Here is a 12,837-nt window from a genome sequence, read left to right on the forward strand (position 1 = left end):
CTTTGGAATCCGTCTTGATTGCAAAAACCGATGATTTCAAAGGTCCACGGTGCAATCTTTAATTTTCCTTGAGTTCAAATCACTTAAAGAAAATTTGTCAAGAAGCTTTATTTTATTCTTTCACTGAAATTTCTTCGAATCCTAATGCTTTTGAAATGCAAAAACCATAAAAATATCCCTGAAATTCAAAACCTCATTTTCAAAGGCTTCGATTTGTTGACCAAGCGTAAAATACCCGTAAAACTTATAACTTTTTAGAGGCTTAAAAAGATTCATTCTATACTCAGAAATTTATTTATAGCTAATACATAGGAATGAGAACTAACTAGAACAACTTCCTTCCTTTATTTCTTTTACACTTAGTATACAATACACACGAAGAGAGGGAACAGATGAAAGGCATTCAAAAAATATCATACGACATAATATCAAATTCAACGCTCCATAATGCATGCCAGCCAAAACAACGACTACACCACTACAAATGAAATTCAGCTCACAACAGTACACGACATTTGCTCCAGTGTCCGGATACCTCGAGTTCAAGTAACAGGTTCGCATCTCAATAGCATACAAACGACATCGTCGGATTTGAACCTAAGGACTACAGCATTCATAATATGACACTATCCAACAATAATGTACCAAGGGTATCCCTGACTTCCCAAGATGAACCTGAGAACTTGCCACAATGAGACAGCCTCAGAATATCACTTAAAGATGAAGTTCAAATCAGTTTTTGACCCAAAATTATCAGCTTGAATAAATGCTACGATATCACTACTGATAGAGGGATAAAGAGACCATGCTGGTATGAAATAATGTGTGTAACTCAGCCACTCCTTCCAGCTCAGGTACTCCCTTGATTTAGCCAAGAAAGAGTCCACACATAGGCATATTTACTCCAGCAAATCAACTGTAGTATGAGTCTGTCACCCACGCAGTGAATAGAGGAGTATTGTGATGTCAATACAGAGGGATCTCAGCTTTTGAATCTTCCACAGTTCCACGCACAAGCCGGGTGGTTAATACGCAGCCCAGGGAATGAATGCTTTAATGTTTAGAATTGGTCCTCCCCTAATTCGTGTGAATAAAATAAAAAGAATACCAAGAACCAAAAAGGGGAAAGAAGAATGAATAAGGAGGCCAACTTTGCAGAGCACCTTTTCTCTAAGGACACAGCCATGTCAAGCGTTGCGGCACACGGATGAATCCACATAGTCCCATTGATGAATTATCTTAGTGTGTTCTTCACAAATTCTATTGTGGTTGACCATTTAACAGTGGCAACAACCGATGGAATTAACTCTATAGCCAGACGCGAAACGTGAGACGTGTGCCTTTTCCAGCAATAACAATTCAACAAGCACAACACTAAACCTTACCACTTATTCATCGACACAACTCTTCCACCATGATGAGAATACCCACTCAAAACTCACCTAATACTCTTGGATCACAGATGTACGAGGAAAGGTTACTATCAATCATGGAAACTAGTATAAAAATGTTAATAATATCTCAAGATGGTACTAATGCTTCCCCAGCCTCGTGTACCTCCAAGGCTTCTATAGTGGATTGTAAACAATACAGTCAAATGAATCCCATAAACGATCAACAAATTGGAAAATTGCCATGCAAGTGCAAGGCCAACTGTGTGGAAGGAAGCACTACAGAGAAAAACATTAAGAAGCCATCATCACAAGAATTGGATTTGAATTATTCTGCTGAAGCTCTAGAGAATTTTGTTGAATCTTACAAATGCAAGAGTACGTTATAGGATGACTGTGATCGAACAGCTCATCAACTCCATGTTCTTCACCGTGTTCAGGAATATTTGGCTTCAACGTTCGAAAAACTTCCCGGAGAGTGCACCAACCACGATACAAGAATGTACAACCTCTAATTCAGCGCAAAGAATTAATGCAGCCATATGATTCAGGAAAAATTATATGGCAATAGAAAAGGAGTTACAGGAGAATATAAAACATCTATGACACTGATGCAATGAGACAGTGTTTGCAACAGGTCCCTTGACAGAGGGTGTTCACTTGAAAACGCATATGACAGAGGAATGCATATATGACACTGTCTGGAGTAGGATTCAGGAAACCAGGCAGAATATAGACAGTTCTGACATGCTGGAAAATGGCATACCAACAAATATGTAAAATTAGGCTCGCAGTAATTATGCAAGGCAGGAATACGCCTGCAGCTCTGATACCATGCTAAACACACATGGGCAGCAAGAATAATCTGAAAGATAAAACATGAGAATCATTTTTTATTAACAAGTGATATACATTTATCGTACATATTGTGATCGTTGGGTTCCACATCCCAAGGTTTCTTGGAGTCCTTTTGTCTATTCTGCTTCCACACTAACCCATTGAGGATTAGGTGTCCAAATGTTCAGATGCAAAAGAAAAAATGATAAATTCTCTATCAAACATTGGACTTATGAGGATTGGTGTTTGAGTCAATGCTTGTTTTATACCTTTAAATGATTTTTTAGGCTCTATTATCCATTTAATAGCCAAATCTTTCTTCAACATGTTATTTAATAGTCTAATAAGTTCAGCTAGATTTGAGATGAATCTTCTTAAGAAATTTATTTTTCCTAAAAATGTGTGAAGTTATTTAATGTTCCTGGGTGGTTGAAGGGAAAGTACCCCTAGGGTCCTTTGGGCTAAGACTCTACCAGACTGAAAATTTCTTATCCAAAGAAACACACACACACAGCCATCATTTTTACTTTTAAGCAAAATCTAATGTTTAGGGTACGTACCTAAGGTCTTACGTTCGAGAAGGCCTTTAGGGTCCAAACCCTTCTTGGAGTTCCCTTCTTCTTCCTTTGACCTGCAAGACAAACAAATCAAAGAACACAACAATACATATACAAATACTTATGTATAAACCATCTTTATGCTATAAAGTTAGTTATAAAAATCTTTAAGTAACCACTTGCATAAGAATTCAAGACAAGAATCTCATAAGCATAAAGAAAGATTGTTTCGGGAACAAAGACGTGTTTCTTTATATATAAAGGCAAATAAAGTACATATAACGGAAAGACATCACCTGAACACCTTCAGCAGGCTCCAAGCAAAGCTTCCTCCCGGATTCGTTCCAGCCTCAAGCCTCCAACGAGAGCTCCTTCCAAGTCTTACTCAATGATGATATCAAGGATGAATGATCACCAATACACATGGAAACAAGGGTTTCCTATGCAAAATGGGGGAAGTGCAGAAAGCACCAAGGACTTCAGACCTGGTCTAAGGGGAAAATCTCAGCATAATAATCTTGCTCTCCTTTCTCTCTCCCCTTGGCCTTCCCTTTGATGTCTTTTTATACCCTCTCCAAGGTAGTTTTTTAGTTAGGAGTTGGTTGGGAACAGTTGGGCCACGGGCACTAACAGGTGATCCAGCAGGTAAAACCCGCGATCTCCGCCCGAAAAAGAGGAATTTATTATTTTTTTAAGTGTTTTAATAGATACACGCGGGTTGGGTATAACAGACCCGCGTGTACACGCATTTAACTCAGGGCAATGTCGCGTATAGGGAATAAAACACTGTTTTTTAAATTTTTGGACCAGGTCTGGAAGGAAGGGTTTCCCTAGGCCATAAGTGCAGCATCACAAACCATAAGAGTGAGATTTGGAGCTATAACAGATGCCCCCTAATGTATGAGGTCAGAAGGGGAACATGATGGCCGAAATATATTAAGTAAGTACAAGGAAAGGAACTCTGCCGAAAAACCGAGGAGGACTTCACCAGAATTCAGCCTGCCAAGCCACCGAAAGGAGATCAGAAAGAAACACTGTCTGAGGCGGGCATACCCATGCTCAGGAAAAGTAAAGCATGTCCGCATATCAAGTACAAGCGGATCCACTAAGTATACAAGTATAAATGACTGGAAAATACATAATGGATCATCTGATCATAATGAGTAAGTACATGTCTGAATATCACATATAAGACTGTCAATGATGCTGAAAGATGCAACGGATCACTGATATCGAAGACTGATCCCAAAAAGGTACCAACTGAACATGATGGAATAGGATGGTACTACACTGCAAACTCAGGTGCCAGCATATAGAATGTCGCCGTGACTGACTGCAACATATAAGGTGGAGTGGTATCAACTAGCAGTAACAGGAGCAACTGTCAAGTGAACCAATGAATGCTGATACAACCTGAGGTCTTCACCGACTGCCGTGGTACATTTCTACATCATGGGAATAAATGATCTGAAGTCGACCATGTGAGAAATCGTTTGATTACCAGTCATTGATATATATCGTTAACAAACGCGAGACTACTCACCGATAATGTTAATGAGCGTCAAGGTACCCAGTACAATCTAACAAGTGTGAATAGATGAACTGAAGTCGAACACCTGTAAGAATCTATCAATCAGGATACAATGATGGTTTCCCACTGTCGATAGCGAGGAATCTGCCACTAATGACTGCAAACCCCAAGGTACTGCCAAATGGACTCTAGATCTTTGCCCCGGAGCAATGAGTCGGAGTCGATAGGGAAAGATCCGCTAGAAGGAAGGCATTAAGGCATCCTCCATCAATCTAGCACGAGTGTAACCCGTAGGCCAATAATGTGGAAGGAATCGGACGAAAAAAGATGTAGTAACCCAACCGAAGTACGTTTCCGGCATACACAAGATGTGGCTAGCGCACGGCAGAAACCCTCTGAACCAACCAATAATGAAAGCTGACACAGAGGCGAGGTATCCACCAATAGGGTCAAATGGAAACCAAGGTACTGCACGAATCCCAATGTGTGATAATGTATGCTGATGTCGAACACAAGGGAAACCACTCAGTCAAAGACCCATGATACTGATCGATGCTGAGCACAAGGTGACCTATCAATAATGAAAATAGGGCCAGGGTGCGACTCTAGGCCTGTCCTCAGAGCAATGTGTCGTCGTCGATAAGGACAAGACCCGCCAGCAAGAAGTCAATGGGGACCTTCTCAAACCGGCACGAGTAAAGGACCAATATAACTGATGTGATGATAGACATGACACTGACAACCAGGGATGGCCGACTGAAAAATGAGTCAAGAGACACTGCAGAAAGGCCGACTCAGGCTAACTTCCCTTGAACAAAAGCACGATTCAATGTGACTATGTGGCAGCATATGATGAATCTGTATAAGTTCGTCATGCAGGAGGCACGAACGAACCCTCCATATGATTGGAAGAGATAACCAATCGGGGGAGAACTGACTCGATAACAAGGTTATGGCGTACCTAAGTCAAACTAAATCCCACCCATGTGGAGGAGACTTTGTTTTGAGTGCTTTGTTCAAGGGCGACACGACGGACTCTAGCTGCCAACAATAAATGGAAATAATGTCCCTGTTCCCGCTCTTTTTTGGAATATTTAATTTTTTTTGTCTTTTTCTGATAAGCCGGAAAAAGAATAAAAGAATGCTATGGTACAGTGGAAAGAACGAGTGTCGGTGAAACAGATGATCTAGTTCCTGGGAAAGGAACGTTCCTATGCTCAATGCAGGGAGGTGAAAAACTGGTCAGTGACACTCAGAGGTAAGTTCCTTCCACGGATCTGGGTATGTCAAGCTACAGAAGTCAAGGGTATGCAAGGTTGATTTTGCAGACGTCATGGTCAAAAGTTGGCTTAAACACGAGTCCAAGTGAAGCCGGCTATAGGCCAAAAGGTGCAAATGGTCAACATGCAATGCATAAGTACAACTCAACACACATAGGAGCCTCTAGGGTATAAGGCCAGAACAAAGCGAAGAAGCAAAGAGGAATGAGTCTTCAACGCATAAGTCATGGCAGGACTAAAGAGGACTCCCGAGCCTAGGGGTGAAAAATCAGCATGAGTGCCAAGCGACAAAAAAAAGGTACTAACTAGGGCACCCATGATAAGGTAGGCTCTACCACACAAGTCATGATACTTCTAAGCAATGAGAAGGTTCCGCACCATAACTTGGTGGGGTCGATCCTAAGGCAAAATGGGAAAGGAAACTGATAAATGCACAATGCAGGTGGAAAAACCTAACCTATATGCCAGTTTCGAGAACCAATACCTGTCAGAACGGACCAACCATAAACCTCCAAAGGAGAAATCTTCCAAGTTCTGTAAACATAAATAGGAACACTAGACACGAAGTTAATACATCCCACATATAAACTTCATATAAGATCTTGTGTTATAGAATACAAAACTTGAAAATGCGTACCTCATATATACAATATGGTACAGGGAACCACGCAGCCTTGCAGCTTACGCATAATAGTTCTTCTCGACAAACCCCTTGCAGGGATCGAACCAAGGACTCCTTTGGTAGTCATAACTCATGGCTTCAAAGAGTTCCTCCTGTGAAGGCAAAACAAGTTCTAAGAAATCATGAGAACTACAAGGATCAAAAGAGGGAATTAAAGGGTCCCATGTCCCTATAGGATGAATTTCTCGGTCAACTGCCGGGACCAAGTCCCAAGAAGGAGAATAATAAGTCAAAGGATCCTTCTCAGAAGCAATTGAACATTGAGGAATCAATGCCACATAATTCACCCGTGGCGGGGCAGAGTCTACTTGAACACTTGGAACAAACCAAGGGGCATTCTGCAGTAAAGTCGAATTAGGGTGGTGATTATCAGATGCAAGCTGATCAATAGTGACAATATTCCCTTTATGAGGAAAGCACATTACTCGAAAGAGTGAAGACACCACAGCATTCATAGCATAGACATAATCACGCCCAAGTAGCATATTAAAGTCTAAAGGGCTATCAACCACCATCATATCGATTAAGACAGTCTTCCCACCTAAAGTGATAGGCACTTGAGGAAGAACACCCATAGATTCACCAGGTCTTCTATCATAGGCTAACAACTGACTCTGAGTTGTCAACAACTTTGGGGAACCCAAAGCTTTCCAAGTCAAAGAGGATATAATACTTGCAGAGGATCCTTCATCCACCATACATCGATAGACATTTGTGGAATTCACTCTGACCTTTATTTGGAAAGGTGCAGCGGAAGGAAGACGAGGCTCAACAAGACTACCCCAATCAAAGGAAACACTCTTAGCACTTGGAGGGGGAACATTCAAAGTAACCGGAATGCCCCCTATACTAGAAGACTCTGTACTAGAGATCAAACAAACTCTTTTGTTAGGCACTTCACCCCCCAAAAGAGGAGTGTAATCGGCCAGCGATTGCACTGGCTTTACCACATTATCAACCAATGGTTGATGGGATTGATGAGAAACCGTAGGAGTAGAAGTACTTTCAGACTCGGACCATATCCTTTGAACCTCTGGAACACCAGGGCATAAATGAGTAAGATGGTCTCCCTTGCATATCTTACAAGGGAACTTAGGTTTAAAACTTCTACATCCGGGTTTCTTATCAACCTCCATTCCGCCAACATGACTAGCAGTGGTTTGCAGAGAGTCCTGAACATGACTTGCAGAGGTCGGTGACTCTTTGCTAGTATGACTCGCAGTGACTAGACTCATGCCCCCAGCATGACTTGCAGCGGCTGAAGACTCATCTCCAACATGACTCGCAGAGGTTGAAGATGAAGTGCTAGTATGACTTGCAGTGACTAGACTTGTGCCCCCAGCATGACTAGCAGTGGCTGAAGGCTCATCTCCAACATGACTCGCAGAGGTTGAAGACGAAAGGATAGACTTATTCTTCTTCTTTGACTTCCTCTTTCTCCTCTTTTTAGATTTCTTGTTACAAGAAGGAGGAGAAGAAGGAATCCCAGATTTCTCTTTGAGAGAAGATGAACAATTAGCACCCATGTGATGCCCCTGAAATAAAGCATTCAACTGAGAGGCTTCAAGAGCATTTGGAATATTCGGAGTGGACCACAGCCAAACGGGTAGTCCAACATTCAACCCCGGAATATTCAAAGTGGCCATCAAGGGAGTACCAACGTTTCCAAAGAAAGGAAAAGCACAAGGATCCCCTTTTGGAAGGGTACCTTGGTTGGATTCCCCAGGAATATTAGCCATATCTAACTTGATCCAAAGACCTTTTCCCTTGTGGGAATATAGAAATAACTCTTCAAAGAATATGGTTAAGCAACCAAAACCTTTGCCCTTGAGGAGGCAACTCCACAACTTCTGAAAGAACGACCAAAAGCCTTTCAAGATTGGTAGAGTGGTAAGCCAGTCACTCAGACCACAAAGTTGAAAGGTGACTAGACAAAAACACCTAAAGCCAACTATATACAAGGAGCAAAGAGCACTCACTATAAAGTCCCTAAAGATACAGCCAGTCAAACAACTTCCAAGTATTTCCGCTCCGGGTGGTGAGGACCAGACACCAAAATACAAGAAAGTGGAGTCAGGGGCCTTCCGAAGATAGTCTGGGATGATGAGGGCCCAGTCCTATCAGCGAAGGTATCAGAGGAAGTTACGCTGACATCCTAACAACAGCCTGCGCCGGTGCAAGCCCCCAAGCTTCGCAAGGGTGCCCTCCAGTAGTACTGTCAAGAGTGATACAACGTCGACCTCAGGTGCCACGGGATTCCCCTCCGCAGCCACCTATGCAGATCCCTAGGAGAGGCAACTATGGGTACCAACTCGTCGCAGAAGCCAGGCGGAACAGTCGTGAGGTAAGTTCAGACAAGTAGGAGAGGGGGTATCTCTCTTCCCTGTCTTCACAGACCCTCGTGCTTAACTCCCAGATCCGGAGCTTTCCTGGTCTTCCTAACGCTATTGGATTTACTCTCGTTAATCAGACTCTTATGTTTGACGTTTTATGTGGCCTTGGAGAGTTAACTCTCCACTCGCCTAATCCAAGGCCCTAAAATCCTAGACTTGTTGGTGTAATAACTAAAACAAAAAGTTCTAGTGGATTTTAATTAAGCGCTTGATTTTATTAGGCTGTTCTTTAAGTCACAAGGTAATGGAGATGAAACTTGTGGTGTTTTTATGGACGCAAAAGAAATTAATAAAACTTAGCTACATGCACATGCACTTTTGTTTTCGATGAAGAGCAATTTCTATGAGGTTCAGAGGTACTTGTAATATAAACAAATTTTCTTTTTCTTTTCAGACTCCACACTCACAAAAACTAACAAAACTAAATATGCCTAAAAAGAGATGCAAATCCTACCCTAATGCAAGAACTATATGTGGATGCAAGATTCAAAGACTACTCTAAAAACAAAGAAGGAAAGTTGCTGCTTTACCAAATTTTGTCTTGCCACTAAAATGTTTAGATAGAAGATGATGTGTTACCAATCATTTCGTCCAAACAATAAAAACAAGTTCTAAGATAAAAACAAAGCACTTTCACTTCGCAAAAAAGGAAATCAAATGAGAAGCAAGTTTAAGAAAGCGAAACTCAAAAACTTTCAAGAGAATTTCTTTCAATCAAACCAAAAAGTCTTTTTCAAAGGAAAGCTCTCAAAAATACTGACACCAATGATTGATAAATGGGCAACCAAACACTTTTGTGAATCGACACCTTTCAAATGATGAAAACTCAACAAAAATAAATGTGTTTGAAATTGCTTTTGACAATCAAAAGTAGCAATGAAAGTCCCAAAAGATCAAAAGACAAGTTTCAAGAAAATGGTAATAAACAACTTTCCCGAAACGAAGGAGCAAGTGGTCACAAAAATGATTTCGTTAAGCAAACAAAAAGTGTCATGAAAGCAAAAATGGACACAAAGATTGAACCCAATCTTCCTACTCTGCCGAAATAGAGCAATCAAGATTCTTAAACAGAAATCTTGTGTGTCAAAAATCAATGATGCTTGCAATCAACGAAAACAAGACTAATACTCCTTATGACTAGAGAGAGTTCAGAACAAGATGCCCCCTGTCAAACAGAGAACTGTTACTGGAAAAGTGACTGCTTGACACTGACCCAAACCACCAGACAAACATTCAGCAAAAAGAAAATTTATAAATCTTGAAATTTATGTAATATACGCGCCTGCAATTAAGTGCAGAATGCGTGTACACGCGACTGTAACTAAGGAAACCTGCATATACGCGGGTTCACTTAGTGCAACTTGCGTATATACGCTTCTGTAATCCAGGAAAAGAGTGTATCTGAAGTCTTTCAAGAAAAATAAAAAAAACACAGACTGAAAAACTGGAAAAGCTTGGAGTTCAAGAAAAGATCAGACAGTCAGAGCCAACAAACAGAGGGGCTGAGCCTTGATTGGCTTGAAGACTACCCAAACTAGGAACAACAAGAGTGTTGTCCCCAGTGGAGTCGCCAATTCTGGTTGAAGGGAAAGTACCCCTAGGGTCCTTTGGGCTAAGACTCTACCAGACTGAAAATTGCTTATCCAAAGAAACACACACACACAGCCATCATTTTTACTTTTAAGCAAAATCTAATGTTTAGGGTACGTACCTAAGGTCCTACGTTCGAGAAGGCCTTTAGGGTCCAAACCCTTCTTGGAGTTCCCTTCTTCTTCCTTTGACCTGCAAGACAAACAAATCAAAGAACACAACAGTACATATACAAATACTTATGTATAAACCATCTTTATGCTATAAAGTTAGTTATAAAAATCTTTAAGTAACCACTTGCATAAGAATTCAAGACAAGAATCTCATAAGCATAAAGAAAGATTGTTTCGGGAACAAAGACGTGTTTCTTTATATATAAAGGCAAATAAAGTACACATAACGGAAAGACATCACCTGAACACCTTCAGCAGGCTCCAAGCAAAGCTTCCTCCCGGATTCGTTCCAGCCTCAAGCCTCCAACAAGAGCTCCTTCCAAGTCTTACTCAATGATGATATCAAGGATGAATGATCACCAATACACATGGAAACAAGGGTTTCCTATGCAAAATGTGGTAAGTGCAGAAAGCACCAAGGACTTCAGACCTGGTCTAAGGGGAAAATCTCAGCATAATAATCTTGCTCTCCTTTCTCTCTCCCCTTGGCCTTCCCTTTGATGTCTTTTTATACCCTCTCCAAGGTAGTTTTTTAGTTAGGAGTTGGTTGGGAACAGTTGGGCCACTGGCACTAACAGGTGATCTAGCAGGTAAAACCCGCGATCTCCGCCCGAAAAAAGAGGAATTTATTATTTTTTTAAGTGTTTTAATAGATACACGCGGGTTGGGTATAACAGACCCGCGTGTACACGCGTTTAACTCAGGGCAATGTCGCGTATAGGGAATAAAACACTGTTTTTTAAATTTTTGGACTAGGTCTGGAAGGAGGGGTTGCCCTAGGCCATAAGTGCAGCATCACAAACCATAAGAGTGAGATTTGGAGCTATAACACTGGGGTGAGGTATTTGCAAAATAGCTTCAATCCTAGTTGGATCAATCCGGATTCCATCTTTGGAGATAATGTGTCCCAATAGTTTGCTTTCTTCCGAACCAAATAAAGACTTTTTAGGATTTAGTGAGATGCCATATTTCCTGCATTTAATAAAGACCTGCCTAAGATGATCCAAATGTTGTTGATCTGATTTGGAAAACATTGTGATATCATCAAGGTATATAACTAGGAAATCATGGATTTCTTTTGCAAAAGCAATATCCATTGCCCTTTGAAAGGTGGCCCCTGCATTTTTCAATCCAAAAGGAATTTTAACGTACATAATGGTACCCCATGGGGTTGTGAATGTAGTTTTTGCTTGATCATTATAATGGACTAGGATTTGGTTGTAGCCAGAGAAACCATCTAACAATGAGATCCTTGTGGAACCTACTACCCTTTGCAATATGTGATCCATTTTAGGTAGGGGATAGTTATCTTTGAGCGAAACTTTGTTTAAATTCCTTAGGTCAACACACAGTCTTATTTCTCTTGTTTTCTTTCTTGTGGGGACAAGATTAGATACCCAATCTGAAAACCTAATGGGCACAATAATTCCTGCTTCATACATTCGTTTGATTTCCTTTTCAATAGAAGGTAGTAGAACAGGGTTAATTCTTCTAAGCTTCTGTCTAAAGGGCTTCTGATCTTCTTTTAAAGGGATAGTGTGTTGTATAATGCTGGTATCATAGGATTTTAGATCCTCATAACTCCAGGCAAAAACATCCTGGAATTCCTTCATAAGTTCCATATATTTCAGTTTTTCATTGGGAGGCAATGATTTAGACAATTTTACTAGCTTGGGATTCTCTTCAGTTCCTATGTTACATTCCTGAACGTCTGATTTCAAAGGTTCCATTTTAGGCTTTTTAGGAATATCATTTGAGTTGAACAAGTCTTCCAAAGGAGTTAATCCTTTGGGTAAGAAATTATCTTTAAGGTTTATGACTTCGGTTTCATCATCAATTATTTCATTAATTTCCATTTGTTTTAAATCTTGAATATCTGTTTTTGTGAATTTTATAGGATAAAGTCTGTATTTTATTTGATCTCCTTATAGTTCATTTATTTCTACTTCATCAGAGTAATTAAAATTTACTGCTATGTCAATATCTATGTTGGTATTCACAAATTCATTGTCTAAAGTTAACAATTATTGGTTTGCTGATCATTCTCGAATACTTGCTAGTTATTTAAATTGTCAGGAATTGCAGGTCTATACCTAACTTCAGCAATGTACTGATGGTTAGGCTCGAAAGGCAACTTACAAGCTCTAGCAAACATGGCTAAGCTGCAAGCTTGCAAGTTGTGTTTTCTAGGGATAACAACAAGTTTAGTTTCTAAAAAGGTATTTAGTATTTATATGACTATTCCTCTATAAAATCCTAACCTAGGATCCTTGGTCATGTAAATAGCTTTAATTTGTTTGATCACTAACTCAGAATCTCCCATGATAGAAACTCTGATGGCTCCTAATTTTTTAACCAGTTTCAGTCCTAACAGAAGTGCCTCATATTCTGCCATATTGTTTT

Source organism: Pinus tabuliformis, chromosome J (assembly GCF_031772625.1).
Source record: "Pinus tabuliformis cultivar Carrire ecotype Pingquan chromosome J, CPIR1, whole genome shotgun sequence".
Classification (NCBI taxonomy): domain Eukaryota; kingdom Viridiplantae; phylum Streptophyta; class Pinopsida; order Pinales; family Pinaceae; genus Pinus; species Pinus tabuliformis.